Here is a 25650-nt window from a genome sequence, read left to right as displayed (position 1 = left end):
GTCTAGTCTATAGTCTAGTCTATAGTCTAGTCTATAGTCTAGTCTATAGTCTAGTCTATAGTCTAGTCTATAGTCCAGTCTATAGTCTAGTCTATAGTCTAGTATATATAGTGTAGTCTAAAGTGTAGTCTAAAGTGTAGTCTAAAGTCTAGTCTATAGTCTAGTCTGTAGTCTAGTCTATAGTCTAGTCTAGTCTAGTCTATAGTCTAGTCTAGTCTAGTCTATAGTCTAGTCTATAGTCTAGTCTATAGTCTAGTCTATAGTCTAGTCTAAAGTCTAGACTGTTGTCTAGCATATAGTCTAATCTAGCCGATTGTATAGTCTAAAATATTTTGTAAATTGAGATAAAAAGCATTAATATCTTTAGTATTTTAAGATGAACCTACAGTTGTAATAACGCCCAAACTAGGCAGCATTTTAAAAATATTACTACAAAAACCTAAAAGTATGCAATTCGTTAAAGATAACCTAAAATATGCAATATTTTAATTTTAATAATTTTTATTTGTTAAGGTCCGTCCGTCCTTCCTACTCATATTTGCCAACCAACAACAACTAGACTTTTTTCAGACTTTAGTTTTCCAGCAAAAGATACAAAAAAAGAAAAAGGTAACAGAAGAATAAATACTTTTTATTTTCTTTAATATTGCTCAATCTAAAGTTTATTTTGATGCTGTTTTCTTGTTGTTACTTACTGGGAAAACAAAAATGCTGATGTTACTTTTTTATTACTTCTGTTTACTTATAGTAGCAAAAACAGCTAAAGTTTTTATTTTCTTTTTTTGCTGAAAAATATATCAATAAAAAATTGTAGGAAAAAATACAAAAAAAAAGCAAGTGAAACAAAATAGTAAATGACACTTTTTTTTAGTTCTTACTACAAGTTGTGTCAAGTAAATAAGTTTCCTTTCCGTTTTATTTGATTTTTTTTTTCGTTTTTAGGCCTTTCTTTTAGCTTGTTAGAAAGGCCCAAGTTTTTCATGATTTCTTGCAGTTTGTTTCAACTTATTTTATTTAATTTCTTTTCTTCTCACTCTTTTAAGTAAAGAAAACTTTTGTGGCTTTTTATTATAAAAATTGTGAGTCAACAGAAATGTAAAAACAAAAATATATATATAAAAAAAGAAATCCTTAGAAATTTTGTTAAAGATTTCTATCTTTGGCGTTTAATATAGGAGTCATAATAAATCAAATGTTATAATATATATTTGTATATAAAACACTTGAAATTTATTTATTTCTTTTTCTATTATTTTTTCATATAAACATAAGGTCATTGCTTTTTCAAAGTTGTCCAAGGGAAGTAAATATTTGTTAATCATTTAACAAGTGTTTTATTTAAGATAAATATTAAAATATTTTTTATTTAAAGTCTCTATGGTTTAATTAAATGTTTGTTTAAATTAGTTTATCTATTTTTTGTGTTTATTTTACAAAAAATATATATATAATTCTTTATGTAATCAAATTATTGCAAATAAAAAAAATCTTTGGTATTTCTTTATATTTATTACAGCCTTAAGTTATGCTTTAGATTAGTAGACACATGTATTAGTTTTAAGGAACAGTGTAAATGAAAACTTATTGAAAGGAAGAAAACAAATTTAAATTTAATTCAGTTTTGCATAACAAACCAGAATCAGATAACGTGACTGAAGGCCAAGAAAGACCTATAGCCATTGACTTATGGTAAGCTTTAGAAATACACAAAGACCCAGGCGCGGATACACAGGGGCAAAAAGGGAAATTTCCCTTCCAAAACCGAAATTTTTTCATACAAAATATAAAAATGAGGAAAAAAAGTGAAAAAAACATTATTTAACCCCCCCTCCCCCAAACACTTGATATGGAACCTGCTTGGACCACTACAGTTATTTTTGTGCGCTTCTTTACCTGAGTATTGGGCGGTGGATCGAACAGCAACCTGCTTAAAAATGGGACTGGCTTATCGACCAGTTAGTGGACCAGTCCATTGAATAGGCCAATTATTTGTCTATAAATTTTGTTGGTCCCTTCTTATGTCTCCATGTAATTGCTTCTATTTTCAGCCTTTTGAAGGAGGAATCTGAGGATACTGCTTTTTATAAAACCTAAAGGAGTTGCTTCTGAAACGACATTGGATATATCAAGAGTAGATCCTGTTTTGACAAGCTCAGTTCATTTTTATAATAGTCCCTATGCCCATCCTTGACAGATCATTCTTGCATTGTCTGTCTAATAGGAAAGTGGTAGTACAAGATCTTAGTAGAAGAACTGCCGTTTTACTATCTACTAATAATGTCTATGTTGCCAAGAATATTGGGATCATGTAGTGCTATATAGACAGCCATTATTGTAAATATTTTAACCTTGAAGACACTTGTCGCCAGAACCAATACCACAGTTAGTTTTAGAGCGATCAGTAAGGGTTCGATTGGTATATGCACGCTATAGGTCCTAAAAGGAATTCTTTAAAAACTGTATGAAAGACCACATGTGGTGTTATATAATCGGATGGTTGGTTGAAGATTGGAACCTGTCTTAGCATGTCCATATGTTCTGTATCCTCAACTACTGGATGAGTTAAATCTTGCTGTCCTGCAGGCTGATATATAGCCACTATATAAAGATTAATAGTTTTTGAATTATTCTATGGACTAATCTAACATATTCGATTTACTTTCTGGAACTGACCAGAACAAGGAGATTACACAAAAGATTCCCTATGTAGTACATCACAGCCTTAGTTCTCCTAAGGGCCAACATGCTAAACTAATCTAATCTTAGGCGTTTGGGAAATTCTCAGTAATTGGAATCAACGGCTGGAAATTTTTTCTACGATTTTAAATAGTGAAAAACATAATCATGAACATTAGATTAGATTAGAGCCCGAATACCTGACGGCCCTAAGAATTGTTGAAGTTTCAAGCCTTTCGTAAAGAGAATATGAAATAGTTCATCTGTAATCAACTTTTTTCAGAAAATTGAAGCTTAGGTAGTTAATAGTGCTGAGGTAAATAATAGTGAAAAACACATCCCACACATCCAACTCCTGCCAGAATACTTGATACGCCAAGGAATAGATAAGGGTATCTCAATAGAGATGATAGTATATGATGCTAGTGATAAGAAACCCGGTTAACTATCGCCTAATTGCACATCTTTGCGCTTTCGACAGCTATCGTTTCGATTCATAAATTGTCATTGGAAAGCATTCTAATGATATACCATATGCCTTTCACACACATCGTTTCAATTTCGTCCTATTGGCACATATCTCTGAACATTTTTGTTTATCTTCTTCAATAGAATTTGATAGAATAAACCACGAGGCACTAATCATATTCGTTTGAACATATACTCTCAACACTTAATATAGTTGAATCCTTATATCGCGACCTAACTATAATAGTCCCATAAGACAAACTAAAATCCTATGTTGTCTTTTAATCCCAAACATTTTGGGGCACCACTTCTATATGGTTGTAGTGAACGTCATTGCATTATATAAGATTCTGATTTAGTGAAAGGCAATATAGAATGATGTCCGATGAGATATATTTGCATTTTCAAGGAAACACTTCGTATATACACCATCTACAAGCAAGGACTATCCTTGAGTTGCGGAACTGTATTAAAAGAAGAAGGTTGTGTATTATAGAAAATAAAACTCTACGAAGTCTTAGGAATGCAAACAGGCCGTGATTTACTTATCTCTTTTGTATAAATGTTATCACGGCAAGGAGTGCCAAGAACTACCCTTAACTTGCTGGACCGAATTCAAAGAAGACTTTTCTGTATTATAGGAGATATAACTATTAGTCATTCTTTATACTATTCCGCCCAATTATGCCTTTATGGACTTAAGATACTGCGTAGTCTCTTAACTGGTTTATGGCTCATATTGTTTTACCCTACACCACTATAGTAGGAAGGGTATTATGCGTTCGTGCTGATGTTGGTGACAACCAAAAATGTTGGTTCTACATATACCATAAAGTGTATCAATCGGTTTAGAATCACTTACTTGGCCGATTAAGCCAAGTCCGTCTGTCGGTGAAGCTTAGGTCGCTATGGTTCTTTTGGTTCAAGGACGAAAATGGTTTAAATCGATTAATAACTTCATACAACAAGAACCCCCGAATAGTGTTTTTAGGTCCAATATATTTTGAGATGAATAAGCATTGTTCACTTACATAGTTTTTGTACATATAACTCAACACTATTCTCCTACACTATAGATTTATTTGCATTTTCTATAAAATTAAATTTCAACTAACTATAGCATACCCTAAGGCTTTGAAAAAATATTGTAGCATTTTTTTTTAATTTTTTAAAAATTTAAGAAAAAATATTAAGATTTAATTATAGCAAATAACTTTAAATTGTTATTATATAATGTAAAAAAGTTAAATTTATTATAAAAACATATTAATGTTACTTACATACATATAAATTTATATTAATTTGGCAAATAAATAAAACGATTATAGTTTCTTTATATAATTTTTAGGTAATCATTACAAAATTCATTAGGTAAATTACAAAATAAATAAAAGAAATTGTTAAAATTAAAGTTTTTAAAAGATTAGGGTTAAAACTTAAAGATTATTATTGTTTTTTTAACGAATGTTTACTTCATTAAATTTAGAAAATGTAAATCTTTTCTTAAAAGTAACTTGCTGCATTTTGAACACTAAAATTAAATTTTTAATTTTGTTTCTCTAAAAACACTATTAAAAGTTATTTTAAGCTGCCAAAGGCTTAACATACATACACATATTAACTGCCATCATGTCCTTCGTTTGCACAAAAGTTTTCTTAAAATTACAAAAAATAAGACGAAAAAACAAAGATTCTGACAAAACAAAGTTAAATGCCATACACTACAATAAGCATTATTGTCATTTTTCTTTTCATACATACAAAAGCTTTAAAATTTATCTACACAAAAACAAAAAAGGCAAGTAGTATTTTTATATATATCATTTTTTTATGGGGGTGGGGGGGCTAATAATGTCAGTATATATTCTATATATCAGAAATATATAGTACAAAGTTTTATTTTTTTTTTTTTCTAAAAACAAAAAACACTATGAAAACTGTTTGTTGCAAGAATGAAAAAAAAATATTACAATTGAGTTTCCTGTTTACGTTTTCTGTGAAAGCAAAGAACTGCAAATAAAAACCAGCTAAACACTTTTACAGCTCTAGTTTTATACAATTTTTGTTCTTTTTTTTAACTTTTGAAAATCACTTTTTCACACGCACAAACAATATACATATACGTTGGTGTGAATGTTAATAAAGTTTTCAAAACATAAATAGACAATAACAATAATAGAAGAAAAAAAGGATCTAATAAACAAAGAATAAAAACGAAAACCTTTTTTTTTTTTTTGCTAAAACTAGGACACAATATTTATTTATGAGGGAGAGCGTTGCAAAACAAAATAAGTTTTGAAAACAAAGAGAAAATATATGACATTTGAAATCAATATTTCCTAAGGATTATCTAAAAAAATACATGTTTTTGTTATAAAAAAAATTTATATAAATTTTTAATGGTTGTTTATTAATCAAACTCTTCATAGAACTTGAATTATATAAAGTTGGTGAAAGGCAGTCAGAAAGTAACATTGGATGTTTTGAACTTAAACAGAATTGAGATTAAGAGAAGTCAAATCGCCCGAGTTTAGACCCCATTAGACCAGGATGTTTCTCGAAATCATAACAAAACCCCATTGCACCCCGATCAATGTCATTCATATCACCAAACAAATATCATTGAATATAGTATGGTTTCGATCTTCATTGATTAAAACCTGACACCTTTTTAAAAATAATTCAGTTTAATGACAAGTATCTATAACGAAGAGTTTATTGTTGACTCTCTAGGATCTAATGAGAATTGCTCTCGCAAAATTTGTTAATTAAAAGCACATTCAAACAAAAATCATTAAATATAGTGAGGTAACGATCTTCATTGATCAAAACCTGATACCTTTAAAAAAAATTAAGTTTAATGACAAGTATCTAAAACGAAGAGTTTGTCTGGATGTTATGGAGTCTCTAGAATCTGTTGAGAATTGATCTCGCAAAATTTGTTAATTAAAAGCACATTCAAACAAAAATCATTAAATGTAGTCTCTAGGATCTGTTTAGAATAGCTCTCGCAAAATGTGTTAATTAAAAGCACATTCAAACAAAAATCATTTAATATAGTGAGGTAACGATCTTCATTGATCAAAAACCGATCCCTCAATCTTTTTTGAGAAAAATTAAGTTTGATGACATGAATCTAAACCGAAAAGTTTGTCTGGATATTATAAAGTCTCTGGGATAGGTTGAGGATTGGTTTCGCAAATTTATTTATTAAAAACCCATTAAGTTAAAAAATTACCCTGAATACAATTTTGGGTGATTGATACTGATCATAGAAGTTAAACAGATAGAAACTAAATTAGAATGCCGAATAGAATTTAAGTTACGTCTTTGGGTTACTCACAAGTTAACGAGTTTACTCAGAGACCTTATGTCCCATCTTTATGCTGAGAGTTCATATATAAAGGGAGAATGGTTTTCCTTCATTTCGTTGACTTTGTTGTTTTGGTGGTGTAATTAAATATCAGCTGATACTTCCAAATAAATCTACTATTATTAACAAGTGATACATCTCAGAGACTGTCCAGATCATGGAAAACAGATCTACTAAGTTATAATAGTCTACAATAGCTATAACGTGGGTAACTCGTACTCCCCACATGTGGGAAAATATACAGTGCCCCATAAGATAAGTGGTGATATTGGATCATCTGATTTCCATCTCAGTCAAACCCTATTCTTTAAATTTCAATATGCTTACCAAACTATCGTTTGGGACGACAGTTTCATGGCGCAATTAGCAGATGCTCTCATATATCCTAGGACACAGATAAACTCGTCGTGATATTGTGTCAGTTGTGCCAGCGATTGTATACAATTGAGTAGACATTTTGACTAAATAAAGTTGGTGTTAAAAGCCATAATTAATGTAAAGCTGTCCAAGTAGATATGTACTGATTAGTTGCTTTTTCAAGTCCAAGACACTTTTCTCTTATGTTTTTAGAGACAGACCTTGGACCTTGTGTCCCATCCTTATGCTGAGGGTTTACAAATAAAAGAAAAATGATTTCGCTTCCTTTCATTAATAAGTGGTGATATTGTAGCATCTGATTTCCATCTCAGTCAAACCCTATTCAACTTTCAATAATTTAAATAAGGTTACAAAACTATCGTCTAGGGACGACAGTTTCACGCAATGATCACATATTTTAGGATGCCCTCACATATCCTGGGATTCAGATAAACTCGTCGTGATATTGTTTCAGTTGAGCCAGCGATTGGATATCATTGAGAAGACATTTTGGCTTAATAACGTTCGTGTTAAAAGCCCTGATTAATGTAAAACTGTCCAAGTATATATGTAATGATTAGATGCCTTTTCAAGTACAAGACACTTTTCTATTATGTTTTTAATCATTGCCTGTTTTAATATCCGTATCTCAGCCTCTACTACTACTACTACTACTAAAAACCACATAAAATCCACATTCAACGTCCCTTTATTATTGTCTCTTCTTTTCCTGTAAATAACCTTATAGATTTCAAGAAGGAACTAAAAGGACCCACGTCCTGCATCTATTGCAGTCTGAAGTACAATTTAATCCATGGAAGTATAAAGAAATATCTCAAGAAGTGATAGTTTTAACACAGTCTTGTCATAGGAGGGATGTCCTTTTTATTCAATTCTAAATTCACTACTTCTGAAGTCATTCTCAAGAAGTAATTTTTATGCTCATTTTTTGAAAGTAATTCGGAAGTGAAATTGTATTATTATAGAATACAACTAATTTGACTTAAATAATATTAAAATTAAAGAAATTGATAAAATAAAAGCCTTAAAATAAAATTTGTTATCTCACAAAAAAAGTAAGAACAAAAAAAATATATATTTAGCATAGAAAAATTTAACTATTTTCACTTCTTCGGAAGTCATTAAACATCACTTCTACCTAAGTTAAAAAAAATCAGTAATTGCTACTTTTGAAGTAGTGATAAATGGAAGTACATCGCTTTTTTATTTGTTGGGGCTTTATTAACTAAAAGCAGTATGTACTTCAGAGGAGTTGTTAAGAAAAAAAGCTTTTACTTATAGCTGAAATGATAGCAAAAATTCAGCATACGTCGTTCCTAGTAAAGAACTTTAAAATGCTGTCAAACGAGGACCTTGTTTTTGATGCCACTTTTCCTATAATATCTGTAAACTTTCTCTAGAATATATTTTATAAAATAAGACTTAATTCTACCAGTAGTCCACAAATCATTAACTATGTAATAAAATATGCAAAATAATTAAGAATACATAAAATTTTCTTCACCTGAAAAGTTAATAAATAAAAAGTTTTTTTTTTTTTATTTTATTTCATATTTTCTAAAAAATATGTGAATGCCTTAACTAAATAAACCAACAATCAAGAACAAAATGTTAAAAGTTTTAAGAGAAGGAAAGCAACCGAGCTAGAAAAGTAAAATAAACAAATGACATTTGCAACAAAGTCTGACAGAGAATAAATAATAACCGCAAAAATACTTCCATATTGAATGGAACAAAAACGAGAAGAGATCACATGACAAAAGGTTTTACGGGTACCATTTTCGAAGCTGGTATCGGCAAAGAGTAGATAACTGTAATGAAAATAGTTCACTTGTAAAACGGGTTTATTGTAATATTTCGTAATATGTATGAAATATTCATAAATATTACGAAAAAAGCATTTTTTCATTAACATAGCACAAAGTCTTTCCAGTATGGCGCTCTTACTGGTTTTATTATTTCATTAATTAAGTAAAATTCAAAGAGCAAGAAAGCTCTTTGCGTATCACTGTTTCATAGTGAAATATATAGAAAAGTAAATCACATTTTCCTGGACAAGAAGATACCAGTGACTGACAAAGTTAAGTACTTAGGTGTAATCCTCGAACGATACATAAAACGGAGACACCACATAGAGGATAGGATCAACAAAGCACATCGGTGCTGGGCGATATGTAGGAGGATATGATAGGCATGAAATGGTGTCTTAATCCTTCTATTTATAAAAGTGTAATAAGACCAATTCTAGCTTATGCTTTAATAATCTGGTGGACTGCTTTAGACTATATCAAACTACTACAGGAAGTTCAGCGTACATACTGCATGGCTTTAAGTGGTGCCATGTGTACTACTTCAACCAAGGCTCTGGAAACGTTGCTAGATATTCCACCCATTGAAACATATTTAAGATATGAGGCGGCGCTTACAGCCGAACGGCTCTTTACTTTCGGTGAACTGGTCAAAAGCGGTTATAGGACACGTCATCAATGCATACTGGACACATTGGAAGGTTATACACAATCATCGGACGTTCCTGATCGTATAATAGACACAGAATATGTCGGAAACTTTGAAACGCTGATCCCAGATAGAATGTCTTAGTCAAGCGAAACATTAGAGCAAATATCAGTTGGAATCTGTATTGCACGAATGGCTGGGGTTCTATATTGAAGATCCAGAGGTAAGGTTCACATCATATAGGTTCCAGAACACTCGGGAGTAGTCGTCAACGAAAGATTATATGTAATAGCTTTAAAGAGAAGAAAGCTCGAGGCAGTTAAACTGACAAACGCAAAACCATTCGACGCAACAAAAGCTGAACTAAAAATATGGGTGGAAGAATCCCACAAGACCTCTTGCGATAATAAAACAGTGGGTAGAAGCACGAAAATACTATGGGGTGACCCTGATGAGAGCAATACGGAAAATCTCCCCAAAATGAGCATGTGTGATATTAGTATGATAGTAAGTATTCTTAGCGGATACATATGATTACTAGCATTCATTCAGTTCCCTTTTTTCATCCTTTTTCTCATGATAAGGAGCGCACAATAGATATTCATTTACTTAAGATTCACAAAATTTGCTGGGTTATTTCCAAATATGCATACTTAAACAGAAAACCTCTCACAGACACATGCTAACCTAAATGAATATTTCAGAAATTTGCATTTCTAAGAAATTCTATGTTTGAGATTTTAACAAAAAAAAAAACTCTAAAATGACAGAAAGCAACAGAACTGAAAATGGAAATGAAAATGTAAACAGTTATGAAGGCAACTATTGCAACAACTAACAGCAAAACTACTCTTGCAATACTACAACTGCAAAGTGGCAATAATACACATGTAACTGAGCAAACTGAGTAGCAACCGAATCACTAGCAGTAGCACTAGTAGTTGACATGTTAGTCTTAAATGTAAAATTCCTAGTAGTCAAGGTGTGATTTTTTTAAAAGGAATTTTCTAGTTGTAGTTATTTCATTTCTTCTCTACTCCTTTCTTTTTTATGGCTTTGCAAATGTCAGCAAAAATGTCAACAAATATTCATGAAAAAGAGAAAAGTAAATGACAGTAGAATAGTAAAGTTTACTGGCTGTAGCAAAAGAAATATATATTGTAGCAAGAAATTGCTATTTGATGTTAAGTACAAAAAAGGTAAAGTTAAAGATATGTTAATATTCTAAGTTAACGGAAAGAAGGACAAGTAAATATTATTTTTAGGGAATGAAACCTTTAAGTGTTATAGGTCTAATTAAGGAGGTTAATTAAATGGCTAGAAATTTTTGTAGCTAAGACACAAACCCACTAAGTGCATAAAAGTGGTGGCGATTCTTTCTTCAGCTTCACCATGATAACATGAAGTATCTCTTGAGGGATTAACGCATATAGTTTTGTAATAGATTAGAAAGCAATAGATAGTGAGAGAGTATGTGGGCCATTTTGAAATCTAACAATAGTTCAACAATTTATGTTAAAATAGTTTGACGAAGTCCCATGTAAGGAAGATCCTTGAACCACAAATATCTAAACAAACGAAACTTTTAAGAAAACAATCAAGCATCTAACAGAAAATGCAAAAATTGCAAAGTTGCTTCCTGCCTAAAATTAACGTCTAAAACTATGCTTCATTTTAAAGCAGTTTATGTATTTGTCTAACTTTTTATACAAACAAATATTTAGCATAATATTTAACATAAGTTTTATAACAATTTTTATAGCCTACTTTAAGGCTTCTATTTATAATTTACACAAACAAAAAAAAAAATAATCCCATCTATTACATACACATTTTGAGGTCATCACGCACAAAAATCTAAAACGGAAATAACTTAAGTATGACACTTTTCTTTCATTATATCTTCTATACGTTACACACATTTTTATGAAAAGTAAAATTATGAGAAAAATAGAAAAAGAAAAATAAAATAAATATTTCAACAGTTTCAGATGACAAGCTCTTAACACAACTTCCTGCTTGCTTATGAATGTCCAAGGAAAAGATAATTTTAAATAAAAGAATTGTTTTTTTTTTTTTGTCTGTAACTTACCTAGCACCCACTAGTAGAGAATCACCATCACGCGTTACCAGTTTGAAGTGATCCACGGCACTTTCATTTCCGAGAAATTTTAAAACATCTTCAGGACCTACAAAGAAAGAGAAATTAAGAAAAAATATAATTAAAATAAAGTACGTTTCTGTTTTATTCTTCTATTTTTTTAAAGGAAATGCGCTGCTAAAAGAAATCCTTGGCAGGACAATTGAAGCATGCATACAACACACACACTAATACAAAAAACAACATCATTACAAATACAAAAGCACGACTAATTAGACAATTTTCATGTTTTTTTGTTAAAGACTTTTGTGTAGTTTTTGTGTTGATGTAGCTGTTAAAAAAAAACGGGAACAATTTAAAAGCTCTCAGGGCAGTGAGTCCTAAAAAGAGGAAAAAGGGGTATGAGAGAAAATAATAGAGCACAATTAACCAGTATATTTTTTTATAGCAGCTGTTAAATAAATATTATGTTGCTGTCAGTTGAACAGAGGGTAAGTGAATAGAGTGAACGAAATTCTTAAAGAACTGAATGAACAAGAACTGCAAAGAATTGAGTTTGAACTAAGCTAGCAACGAATTTTAAATGAACTTGAACTGAACTAGAACTCAACTAGAACTGAACTAGAACTGAACTAGATCTGAACTAGAACTGAACTAGAACTGAACTAGAACTGAACTAGAACTGAACTAGAACTGAACTAGAACTGAACTAGATCTGAACTAGAACTGAACTAGAACTGAACTAGAACTGAACTAGAACTAAACTAGAACTAAACTAGAACTGAACTAGAACTAGAACTGAACTAGAACTGAACTAGAACTGAACTAGAACTAAAACTGATCTACAACTGAACTTGAACTAAATAACAATTTAGGTTTTATTTTTTTAAAATTCTTAATCAAGCAAAACAATTTTGTTGAACTTAATTTTTTCACCCTATTTTAAAAGTTTTAGTTTAGTATACATAATAAAATGCATTTCTTTTTGACGTTGTATTGCCAGCTACAGGTAGCAATCAAAAACCACCGTACACCCCCACTTAACCAATCAACATTTTCGTTTTTTTTTTCTTTGCTTTCACAGTTTAAAAATATATATTGTAGGAAACCGCATAAAAAATTATATGCGAAAAGGACCTAGAATAGAAAGAATCATTTAACGCCTGACAAAACACACGGATGCACACACACACACAATTTATCGTCATTAGTTTTAATCATGATTATTATTATTATGAAAATTCGCTAACAAACGTTCGTCCTGCCTCTCTGGCTGGCTGTTAGCCAGTCATTTAGTCTAAATGTCTGTCCTATGGCCTGTCCTTCCTTCAACTCCTGCATGTGATTGTGTGTTTCTTTTTTTATAATGTTGACAACTTTTATGATGTTGCAAATTATACCATGATGTTGATGATGCTGGTTTCGCGCACAACATAGAAATAAATAACAAGTAAAAAAAAGCCATGAAAAGGGTTTATAAAGGTCCTTTTTTTCCTCTGTTCCTCTCTCTCTCTATTTAAACTTACACAAACAATAAAATATAATAACAGGCATTTATTTAATAAAAAAAGGATGCTTTTGTAGAGAGACAAAAAAAAAAACACATTTAAATTGTATATTTTACGTCGTTTATATTTTTTCCTCCTGCATAAACAATAGCATTCTTTTTGTATGTGTGTGTGTAGTTGCATAAAAATTATGATAATTTTTTTCTGATGTTGTTGAAGGATTAAAATTACAAAAAAAGAAGAGTTAAAGTACGGGGCAAAAATTATTATTATCTTTTAAAAAACACATTTGTTTTATGTGAAAAATTGTCATAGAAATTGTAGTGGTAGTTTTTGTAACGATTATTTTTTTTTTCTTTTCATTACATTTCATTTGACTTTGTGAGAGTTTCGTATACTAAAGTAAACCCAATAAATAAATTTATAAGACAATGTTGTAAAAACAAAAGTCTGGGGGTCTCATTATTTTACTGCTGACTGTTGATAGTAGATTGCTAAAGTTAGTGTTGAAATCTACAATCCGCAACATTATTTGGAAAGTCTAGCTTTGTTGCATGTTGAGAAACAAAGTATGCTTTGCTTACTTCATTTTTCATTGCAAAGTTTCACTGGGTTATGTGAAGTTTCTTTTAATTCTTTTTTGTTCAACTACTGGCAGTAATCGTTCCATTTAAAATTTTTAAATTCAACAAAAACTACACCACATATTCCCAACACACATTAACAAGTTATAGAGTCTATATAAAAAAAATTTTATTACACTAATTCAAACTTATTGCTGGGAACATACAAACATGGCCATAATTCTTCTTATGGCATAAAAGCAGGTTTTTGGCATAACTAGTTAGAAAAGGACGTTTGTTGGTTTTGTGATTTGGTAGCCGTAGATCCCCAGATCTCATGTGGCCAGGGATTTCTGCAGGTATTTGCCCCAATTTCAATGATATTCTAGCTAAAATCAATGCCCCAAATTTCCTAATATATTCCATCTTTTTTGGCATATCTCTAAGATATTTGCATACTTTTTAATACTATTTTAAAAAGCTTTCAAGCTTTTATGTAACTTGCTGATTAGTTGATGTTTGTCAGCTTTCTTTTATATCTCAGAGATTGTTGCATACATTTTTTGAAACTTTTCTAAAAAGCTTTTGAGCTTTTTGTGTTGTCGGTGTCGCTCTCCGACTTGTTTGCTACTTGATGTTTAGCTGATGTTTTTCAGCATCTTTTCTTGTATATCTCTGAAATATTTGCATACTTTTTCTAAAAGTTTTTTTTTTTTTTTAAAGCTTTTAAGCTTTTCATGTTATTGCTGTAGCTCTCCGACTTTTATGTAACATACTGATTAGCTGATGATATTCAGCATCTTCTTTATATATATCTCTAAAATATTTTCATACTTTTTTAATACTTCTTTCAAAAGCTTTTAAGCTTTTTATGTTATTTTTGATTAGTTTCTTCAGTATCTTTTTTGCATATCTCAAAGATATTTGCATACTTTTTTTTAGAAGCTTTAAAGCTTTTTAAGTTATTGCTGTTGCTCCTCGACTTTTATGTTGCTTAAACTTCTTGTAAAAAGTTTTAAAGCACAAAAGTTAAGTATTTTGTTATTGTTATTAAAAATTTGTTAACATTTAACATTTTAACATTTAAAGCTTTGCGTAGTTGTGTTAAATCACACAAAAAGCTAGTTTTACTCCGATATTTTTATTCAAAGCTTTTTTCGTTTACGGATGTCTCTTTCTAACTATTGTCGTTTATGTTTAATTGTTATAATGTAATTTGTTCACGAAGGTTTAACACTTAGAGATCTTTGCAAACTCTCTTCTAGTTTACTCATCTAGAAAGCTTTAAAGCTTTCTTAAATAGTACTCCATAATTCTAACTACTGCTTGGATACTAAGTGTTATTATTTGCATACTTTATATAGAGTGTAAACTCATTACGATATTTTCATACTTTTTTCGAAAGTTGTGAAGCTTTTCTATGCTGCAGTCTCTTTCTAACTAAGCTTTTGCTTAGCGTAAAGTGTTAAATCTCTGAAATGCTTGTATGTTATTTTCTGCTAAAATTTCTACCATTAAAAATAATAGAGCTATTTTTAGTGAAATTTCTTAAATTTTTGAAAATTGAATACAAAGTTATAAAAAAAATTTAAAATTATTTTTCAACTTTAACATAATAGCATATATGGAAAAGCTCTTAGTGCTTTATTCATTAGCCTTTATCAAAGGTTTATAAAACAAATCCCTTATTTACTAACATAAACAGTTTATAAATAAGATTTTGTTTTATAAAACCTTTATAAAACTTTTATAAAATAAAAATATTGTTTGCGAAATTTGATTTATTGACCTTTGTTAAAAATTTATGAATAATACTCTATATCTATGAAAGGTTTATTAAGAACATTTTAATATTTCATTTAAAAAATGTTCTTTTGCTGCTCTTTTAAAAACTCATATTTGTTATTATACATTTCCATTTTAATGGATTTCTTTTCTTTTTATTTGATTTCTTTTGACACGCCTCACACACATGCCACAATCTCAATCACAGACAGGCCGCCACAAACAAAGAACATTTGCAAAGAAAAAGGGGTTTTAAATTGACTATATAAAACAAGTGAAAAAGAATTGTTTTTAAATGAAAACATATTCAAAGAAAATTAATGGTCAATGAGAAAAGTATAAAGAATTTACAAAGTTTAAGGGGATACTTTTAGTTCAAATGTAAATAAAATTTTTCCGAAAAAGGAAACGTTTATAAGTCAAAGAACAGTTGAAAAGATGAAGTTAGTTATGGCATAGATCTAATTAAGTTCTATTAGTTTAAAGGATGGTGGTCAGTGTTGTTTAAAGGATTAAAGGGGGTGAATTAACAATTAACTTTAGTAAAAATCAAAAAGTTCTTAATATTTTTGCAGCAATTTTTAGGTAATGACATAATCTATATATAAAAGAGTTGCGTTACTGACTGACTGATCATCGCACAGCCTAAATGGTTGAACCTAGAAACGTGATATTTTGACACAAAATGTATTTTTGGTTATATAGTTCCACTAAGATTTTTAGAAATTCAAATTTTTAGGGGGTAAAAAAGGGTAAAAACGGGTAAATTCGGTAACCTAACCTGAAAGAGATACTACAATAAAGTTACACTTATTGTTATGGTCTGGTACTTTTTTCGAAATTCAGTTCATTTTAGGAGTAAATCGGTAAAAACTGTAATTTGGTACTTTTTTGAACCTTATGTACCATTTTAACCAGTGAACATAAAAATGAGATTTAGATCACATTCGTACCTTATTGAAAAATTACAAGTGAAAGTTTGGTACTTTTGGGAAATTCGGACGTTTAAGGGGTAAAAATCTTACTTATTTCCTATATTGGTTTGTCCATATGAATATTTATAGGCTCTCACTATGATGTTACATTTTTTTACATCACTGGGAAAAAAAGTACCAAAAGTGGCGTAGAAATGGGAATTTTTATTTTATTAAATTTTTAGTCAATTTTCATTAAATTTTATGAATTGGTAGATTTATTTAAACTAAACTGTGTGCTATTTGGATGTCGGATTTCAAGCCTTACATATCCACTGAGTGTTCCTCTATATCTGGAAGGAACAATACTTTTTGTTTTGAAACTTCAAGTGGGCGAGGTGCCACGCCCATATTAAGAAAATATTAAATCCGTATATTTGAAATAATATAAGAGTTAGAGTCCTCAGAATATGTCGGAGCGACTTTAGTGTCATATTTAGTGTATGGTTATTTATAACAAACAGTGGTCGGATTCCTATTAGGGGGCGTGGCATCTCCCATTTATATGGGAAATACAAAAATTCGTTAATCTTGGAAACTATTACAGTCAAAATCTTAAAATAACTTTAACATCAATGTAAACATTATGGGTAATAAATTGGCGGACTACCCGGGAGCGACACCTCCTATATTAATTAAATACAATAATTCGTTTATCTGGGAATCTAATAGAACTAAATTCTTAAAATTTTGTACGAAGAAGAAATTTAATACTCATTTGAACATTTTTAAAGAAAAATAGCGGACTTTCATCCTGGGGGTGGGGGGCTTTGATCCCCCATATGAATAAAATAGAAAAATTCGTATATCTGAGAAACTATTAGAGCTAGAATCTTTAAATTTTACTTTAAAAACTTTGACAGTCATCTCGATATTTCGAGTATAACGGGCGGACTTCCAATGGGGTTCTTGGTACATCCCATATGAATTAAATACAAAATTTCGTTTAACTAGAAAACTAATACAACGAGATTCTTCGAATATTGATTGAAGCCCCCACATGTATTACGAAATAAAGCTTTTCATGTTTAACTCTCATTCCATTTTTTGTATGACCTAAACCTCTGATAATTTTATTGTGAAATACATACTTAAGGATTATATATGTATACCCAAGGCTAACTTTTTTCCCTTTAATAATAATTTGCTTTTTAAGTGAAAATTTTAAACTTTACCTAAAGCTTTTTGCAATTTTTACCATATTAATTATTCTCCAAAAAGTTACGAAAAAAAAACTATCAAATTTCTTTCTTAACTTCCGCTTTTGAAGTTTTCAAAAAGCATAAAACCAAAAATCACTTAAAATTAGTTACTTTATTTGTTATATACCTCGTATTTCCATTAAAACTAAGAAGAAAAATAACATACTACAAACAAAAATTAACCACAATTTGCCAAACGGAAATATTTACACAGATGAGTCCTGGACACACATACATACACACACACTTATAAATATTCGTGTTACAGCAGTAGGACAAATAATGGAAAAAGTCAAATGTAAAAAAAAAGAAACAACTCAAAAAAACACCGAACAACTGTCATCTGTACAACAGACACACACACTTCTCCAGGAAATACATCAAGCAAATTTTTTAAACATTATTAAACATTTAAGATGTTGGTTTTCACGACAATGAAAAAATATGAAAATAATAAATTTTATATAAGAAAATCTCAATGATTTCCCTGTTCTTTTCCTACCAAACAAACAGGTAGTCAGATGAGATAACTGTATGAACTGAAAACAAAATGAAATCACTTGGTATGATGAAAAAAGAAAAAAACCTAAAATCAACCAAGTGTAATATTACAAACGGTCATTATAAATATTAAAAAAATATATATAAGGATGAAACAAAATTGAATAATATATACTTGCCCCTGCCCTCTTGCATAACATGATTTCTTTAGTACGTCAATGTTATATCAGCATTCGGCTGTTATAATGTTTGCTGTAATGTAATGTTCTTTTATAGGCTGCTTAACACGAGAAAGCACTGCGCCAGCCACAGGACAACTGAAGTGTTCAAAACTTAAAGCGTAATTTAAAAAAGAAATTAAATTTTTTTTATTGGCAGTAGTACAGTATCTGATATACCCTACAAATTTAAAGTTTTTCTCAGATTGTTCAAACCAATTTCGGGAGAAACTGAGTGGTTTGTATCAGAGATGCTTAGAGATCAGTGCCGATAATATTCAACAATTCGTAAATTTGAAATACTTGGGATCAGTTTAGAAAGCATTACGCTTTAAGAAGGCCTGGATCTTAAGTATTTTTGTTACAAAATTAGTGAGTCTTCTCTTTTGTAAAGCGAACAGGACACATAAACATTTCTCTATGATTTGTATTATTGAAATTGATCTAGTTATACATGACGGTAGAATGTCACGATCATTTAGTCTAACTGAATACTTTTGTTATGCCAAACAATCTGTTGGTTACATAGGTAGTTGTTTTGAAAGGAGGATGTATATACATCAAATCCGAAGAAATACACCTAGGTCTCCATCGGGCCTATTGTGAGCTCCTTAACCAGTGTCTCAGGTGGGAATTGAACCCATCACCTCCGGTCTACCAGACTAGAACACTAACCACTAACCTACCGGAGGCCACAATCTGTTACTTCTTTGCGTAACGTCTTGTCCAAGACTGTTAAAGTTGCTCCACAAATTCTGCCCATTCTTTACCAAATTCTGAATATGATCTTTAATCTAATTGTCAGAATCGTTTAGTTCAACTTATTTTCTCTCCTGAGAAACAAATTCTGTGTTCTACCACTTTTTGTTACGACATTCGGAATATGTACCTAACGATGCACGGCCTATTTTGACCTTATACCAAGACTCGAAGGAGTCATGATCTTTTCATTTTTCGTTTGAATATCTCGATTCAAATAATCTAGCTTCAGTTTTCTAGTAAGTTAATTGTATTTCATGATACTAGATTGTAACGATTACTTGAAGTTGCAAGGATTAAATTCATACAAGATCCAAGTATGTCGCGATCACCTTTTGAACATGACCCACATCATTGGATGATTGGGAATACAATAGAACATTGGGTTCGTTGTTAGTTAATTTAATTAAGTTTAAGTAATCGTGGCACTCTAGGATTGTGCATAAATACAATCCTACAGTGCCACGATAATTTTACTGGATGGATTGCAAACATAATCGGAAGTTTGGGAATCCAACCCAAATTTGTCGATTCTTTAATTTTCCCAACCTCACATTCGTAGTAAGTTAATAACGTTAAGTTGAAGTGATTGAATTGATGCATGACCCAAGAGCGTCACGATCCTTTTATATTCCAAACATAATTGGACGTTTGGGAATCCAACCAATTGCCGACTCTTTTATTTTTTAAATCTAAAATTCGAAATAAGTTAATTAGATTAAGTTGCAGTGAATGAATTCATGACTGAACCTACAGCGTCAGTATTTTTTATATATGAATGAAATCATACGACAGTATTGGAAATTTGGGAGTCCAACCAATTTCTGATTCTTTTATTTTCCAAAACTCAGTTTAGTAGTAAGTTTAACTGACTGTGACTGCAATGACTAAATTCATGCATAATCCTAGAATGTAACTATTTATATATATTACCGACAGCATTGGAGTTTTGGAAATCCAACCGATTTCCGATGTCTTTAATTAAAATTCTATACATTACAGCTTTTGCCTTACATGTCGAAGATCCTTTGAAGTTTGGCTATAGTACTGATTTCATGTTATTATCAAGAAAATGATTTTGGGGTCCTAGACAAGCTCAATAAATTACAACTTGTTTGATCTCCCCACAAAAATATCGAGTTGATAATCATGGCTGATTAAAACCAAAATCGCGTAAAGCTAAAGCGGTTCTTTTCATCATCTTCAGCCAACGTAAAAGATCCTAGAATACACGTCTTTTGAAGTTTGGTATTCGAAATGATTTCAGATTGTCATCTAGAGAGTTATGAACATATATTGCTTCCGAATCTTAAACGATGCTTCTGATGTCCTAGACAACCTGAAAAAACTACAAACATTGAGTCATGCTCACACTTCCAACCTCTCCGTTATAGAGTACCCAAGTAAATATAAATATTCCAAATAGTATCACTATAAAACTTGGCAAATGTTCATGTTGTTCTCTCCACAACTACGTTCGCTTACTCATTTTGAACACCCCTGGTTCTGTGTTGATTTTATATTTTTTAATTTTCTATTTAATTGAAATAAATGTACTTGAGTTTTATATTCTTGAATTGTATTTTTTGTTCTTTTTCTCTACCCCCATGGCAAAAAAAAAAACTGTATGTTACGCGTTTTCCTATACAAAACCTACTGCTGCTGCTGTTTCCTATGAGTTTCCTGGGGAAAAAATTTTTTGTGCTGTAGTTTTGAGGGAAGGGAAAGGAAATAAGAGAAATAAAGTTTAAAGGTCAGCAGAGTTTTTTTTTAATTTCATTTTATTATTTTTATTCGAATCATGCAAATCAAATGTTTATTAAATGAAGAATGATGATGAACATTTTTAATGGAATTTATATCCTATGTCTTCTGCGTGATTATATTTGTTTTAATTTCTTTAGTTTTATAAGGATAAAAGTTTAAGGTAGTGGTCGGTATTCTTAGTAACAGGGGATGGGAATGATCGATTATTTTATATCCTTTTGAGGCATAATGTACTGCTTACTATTATAGTAGGGAAGTCTAATTGGAAATCAATTGAAAAAGAGAAGGAAGTGATAGAAAAGGCTGCTTGCATCTTTGATAGATGACTTAACAAGCAAATGATTCAAGTTCCACAACTTTGAACTTAATTGAATTCTCAAACAATCAGTTCGTTGAAGGACATTTGGAGTTTGTTTTTGTTATAAATCTATATTACTCGTTTCACGTTTGATCCAATTAAGTAATGCGTGAATGATCGCTTTAAGGATGTATTATGAAGTTTGTGGGAGAGTATCACGTTCACTTTTCAATTTTTTGGTACTTAAATACATCAGTCTTCCTAGTGCTTTGGTAAATTTTTATCTTTACTAACCAGCATCAATGTCTGATCGAGGAATGCAAAATCACAACAAAAACAAGCTGTCCTTTATTGAGTTCTTAGAGAAGGATCTAAATTTTTAATGCTGCAATTATCTTAAGTTGGTGAAGTTTTTGAAATTGTAAAACCTTAATGTGCCAATGAACAATTATTAGAGCAGAACAAGACTTCAACCGTTCCGAAAATGGTTCAAAATTCAACTTAATGCTTCTCAGTTGTCATGCAGCAGTGCATGAGATGCTAAAAAACCTTTGCAAGAATCGGATGCCCGAAAATAGTTCAAAAATCCGACATAGAGGGTTGAGAAGGCTTTAGATTGTTCGTCTGTCTATATTAGAAATACGAATATCTGAGAGACCAACCAGATGATTTAGACTCTGCCAAATAAAATCCATACTTTTATCATTATCTTCTTTGGTCCAGCTTGTACTCTTAAAAGTTTAGGATGAGATACCGAGATAAAGGTTTTTCTATCGCTTAGTTTTCGAGATCGTAGAAGCAGATGAAGAATAAGCTAAGCTAAGCCTTCTCAGCTCAGGGTTGAGATGGCTTTAGATTGTTCATCTATATTAGAAATACAAATATCTGAGAGACCAACCAGATGATTTAGACTCCGCCAAATAAAATCCATACTTTTATCATTATCTTCTTTGGTCCAGCTTGTACTCTTAAAAGTTTAGGATGAGATACCGAGATAAAGGTTTTCTATCGCTTAGTTTTCGAGATCGTAGAATCAGATAAGGAATAAACTAAGTTGAAATCTATACTTTTATCGTTCTCATGTCAGGTTTGCTAAGGCTTTAGATTGCTGATCTATATTAGAGATACAAATGTCTAAGTGGTTGGTTTCTCAGGACTAAGAGAACAAGATGATGTCAATGCTGTCGACTTGTTTTAACTCTCCCCAGTAACAGTCAAGTTGTCAAACATGTTTGGCTTATAACACCAGAATCGGTTCCAGTAAAATTAAAGCTGTTCTTCTATATTTCAAAACTGTACTTAAAAGTTTCTTCCTTTTCAGCTAATGCAAAAGCAAAGAAAGTTGAGATTTCTAATTCGTTTTATATTTTTTTTCTTTTCACAAAACTTTGAATGACTTAACTATATAATTGTTTATTTCAGCACAATTTAATTTTTAAAAAAAATTTTGCTAATATTTATAGGTGAATTTGCACATTTAAAGAAAAATTTTTAAAATAATTTTATCAATTGCTTTTAAGTTTTTATTGCACTTGTATGTGTGTCTTTGGTAAATAAAATAAAAATTTTATCATTTATCATGTTTGTTTTAGTAGTTTTTTTTTCAGTTTCTTGTGTCAGTAAAACTTTTCATTTTTAGCCACAAATTTTACACAAATAAAAAACTTTTTATTTTCACTTTTTTCTACAAATATTTTATTTCTTATTTTCTTTGTAAAATGAGTGCAAGGATAACCCAGCAAAAAACCAAACGAAAAAGGAGGATAAGCTAAAGAGAAGCTTTATGGCTATTTCTTTTTGTGAATCCTTATCATTGCTACCGCTTAACTATATCTTTACTTAGGGAACAGCTTAATAATGTACTAATATAGACGAGTGACAAAGTAATGCTTTTAGAAGTATTCCTTCTTTTGCTGGGTTTTTAAATAATCGTTGTAACAAGCAGTCATTGATTTTTTTACTACATTTTCCTTTTAGTATTATTTTCTTTTTTTTTTTAACCAATCATTCTGGTTTGTTTTCCTATGTTGTTTTGTATATGCATTATTGTGGTCTTTTTCAAAGTGTTTCGATGTATGTTAAAGTGAGTTTTTTTGGTCAAACAAAAATGAAATTAATAGTCACCGTTAACGAATCAACGGCAATGAGAGAGAATAAAAATGGTCAAAAGAAAAAAAAAAAACAGAGAAAAAGAAAAATGTTAAAAATGTCATTTTAAATTCATTTAAGTTTATTTTAGCCATTAACACAATGACTATCTGACCGTGTATGCACAAATACAAACACACAGTTAAAACAAATTACCAATACATAAACACAGAGACCATTTCAATTAAACATATAGTAAGCAGGACATTCATAAGCTCTGGTTGCACTACTATATCCTTTACAAAGTTTGGAAAGTTTGCATCGAAATAAAATTTAAATCTGTGCCCGTATGCTGTCGTTTCTGGCCACATAAGGAGTGAGATCGAAAAATTCTTAACATACATATATATTTATAAAAAAGAAACCACTAAACTTACAGCTTTATTTTTTTTTTATTTGATTCAAATTATTATTACAATTTACAAAAAAAAATATTTTTATAGTTTTAATCACTAGTGATGAAATTTTGAACCCTTTTCGGAAACCCTTCCATTAACGTTTTTATAGTGCTTTCTGTCACTTTGCTCGAACATGTAGTCCATCTCCGTTTAAAATCTAATACACTTTTGGACACCTTTTTTTGTACTCTTCAATTCTCTTTTAACAAGAGCCCAATATCTCTCCACTGGCCTTAGCTCCGGGCAGTTTGGAGGATTTGCCTCTCTTGGTACAAATACCACATTATTGTTCTTGTACCACTCAAGGGCTTGTTTACTATAGTGACAGGATGCGAAGTCAGGCCAAAAATAAGTGGACACATTATCTATTTATAGAGCCCGTTGTAACAAATGATTGGCTTCTTTTGCCGCAACTGCATATTGCTTGCCATACCAAGAACTTTCTGGGAAATTTTGTCTGCTTTTGGGTCCTAAACTTTTCTTTAACATTCCCTCGAGCATCAGCAACATAAAACTTTTGACCTCGAAGTTGCGAAAAATCTGCCAGAACATACGTTTCGTCATCCATTATGCAGCAAGAATATTTTTTTATAAAACTTGACTTCCATTTCCGTGCTTTGTTTTTGGCCTCTAAATTTTTAGCAGCGTTCCTGTCAGGAACTTTTTGAGCCTTGTATGTTTTTAAACCTGCATTAGCTTTAACTTTTCGTACCAAATAGTCCGAGCACTGAGCTAACCGAGCTGCTTTCCTACCGGATGTGTTGGGAGCTCTTTTGTAAATGCGTTCTATTTTTTTGGCTTTAAAAACATCATGTGGACCATTCCTTCTACCTGAACCAGGTTTTCTATCAACTGGCAAGTTCTCCCGGTACTGTTTAATAACATTGGAAACAGTTTGACGCAGACCTTTGTATGCTTGGCCAACTTTTTGTAAGACCAAGTTGGGTTTAGTTGAAAATATTTAATAATTTCAGTACGCACTTTTTTCTGGTCACTCATTTTAATCAGATTAACAAAAAAATTAATATAATTGACATTACACATAATAACTGACATGTTTTTCAAAGGTAACTTAATCAAAAAAAAAAAATCAAATAATACTTTGGTTGAAAAATGTAATGAAAAACGTGTGTTAAGAATTTTTCGATCTCACTCCTTATTCTGTTAATCTCTCGGTCAAACTAATAAAACGAATACGGCATCACATCCCTTTGATCGTCTGGTCAGATTTGAGCTGCTCAAAATTGGCAAGAATCTTTGGCTTCAAACAAATATAGTACATTACCTTAGAGCCATTGATAGTTCGACAAGTTGTCCGGCCTTACATACAACACAGTTTATCATAATATTATCGTATGTTTTTCATAGGTTTTTTATTCTTCCGCATCAAATCAACACTCTTAAGCGGAACAAAGTAGCTCTCTGAAATTCAAAAGTATCGGCTCTTTTAGGTCGATCGGCATCCTGCTATTCGCATACATTCTTAAATTACTGCACGAGTATATTTCAAACGTTCAATTCACAATCGATGTCGTAGCCTTGTATGTCCTAAAAATTTTCTAAATAAATATATTTGAAACAAATACAAATGAATAACAAACACGATGAATGTATAGTCGGGAATTGTATGGATCAAATGAGGCCCGATCATTGTGTCATTTAAAGTTTTATAATCTTAAGTTTTGACAATTTTTGTGGACATAATACAACATTTAACATAATTATGAGCCCTAAAGCTCTGTTCGGGGGGTACGGTTGTATGGACCGATTTCAACAATTTTCATAATCTTTTGTTCTTGGGCAAAATTTCATCAAATTATCTTGAAAATTGCGACTTGTAGCTTGCGCATAAGGTTTACATGGACAGACAGACTGACGGCCATAGCTAAATTGACTCAGACTGTGATTGGTATATTTTAAGGGTGTAGGGCCAATATTTTTGAGTGTCAACGCAAAATACCCTCCCCACTATAGTGGTGTAGAATCTAAAAAGTTACAACATACTACGATACAACCGTACAACACACATTGTGAATTGGACAAATGATTTTGAGGCTAATAAGAATCTTTCGATTA

At 30.9% G+C, this 25650-nt stretch overlaps 1 protein-coding gene across 1 annotated transcript in view; it reads right to left on the bottom strand.

Annotated features, from left to right (window-relative positions):
* Positions 1-11548, bottom strand: part of LOC111683918 (semaphorin-1A) — a 219385-nt gene extending 207837 nt beyond the window's left edge. The window contains exon 1 of the mRNA XM_046945190.1: positions 11445-11548. The gene's annotated coding sequence lies outside the window, so the exon portion shown is untranslated. The remainder of the gene's footprint in view (positions 1-11444) is intronic.
* Positions 11549-25650: the final 14102 nt, after the last annotated feature.

This window comes from Lucilia cuprina, chromosome 2 (genome assembly GCF_022045245.1).
Source record: "Lucilia cuprina isolate Lc7/37 chromosome 2, ASM2204524v1, whole genome shotgun sequence".
NCBI classification, from domain to species: Eukaryota; Metazoa; Arthropoda; class Insecta; order Diptera; family Calliphoridae; genus Lucilia; species Lucilia cuprina.
The sequence above is the reverse complement of the archived record's forward strand: the minus strand, read 5'-3'. Positions and strand labels throughout refer to the sequence as shown.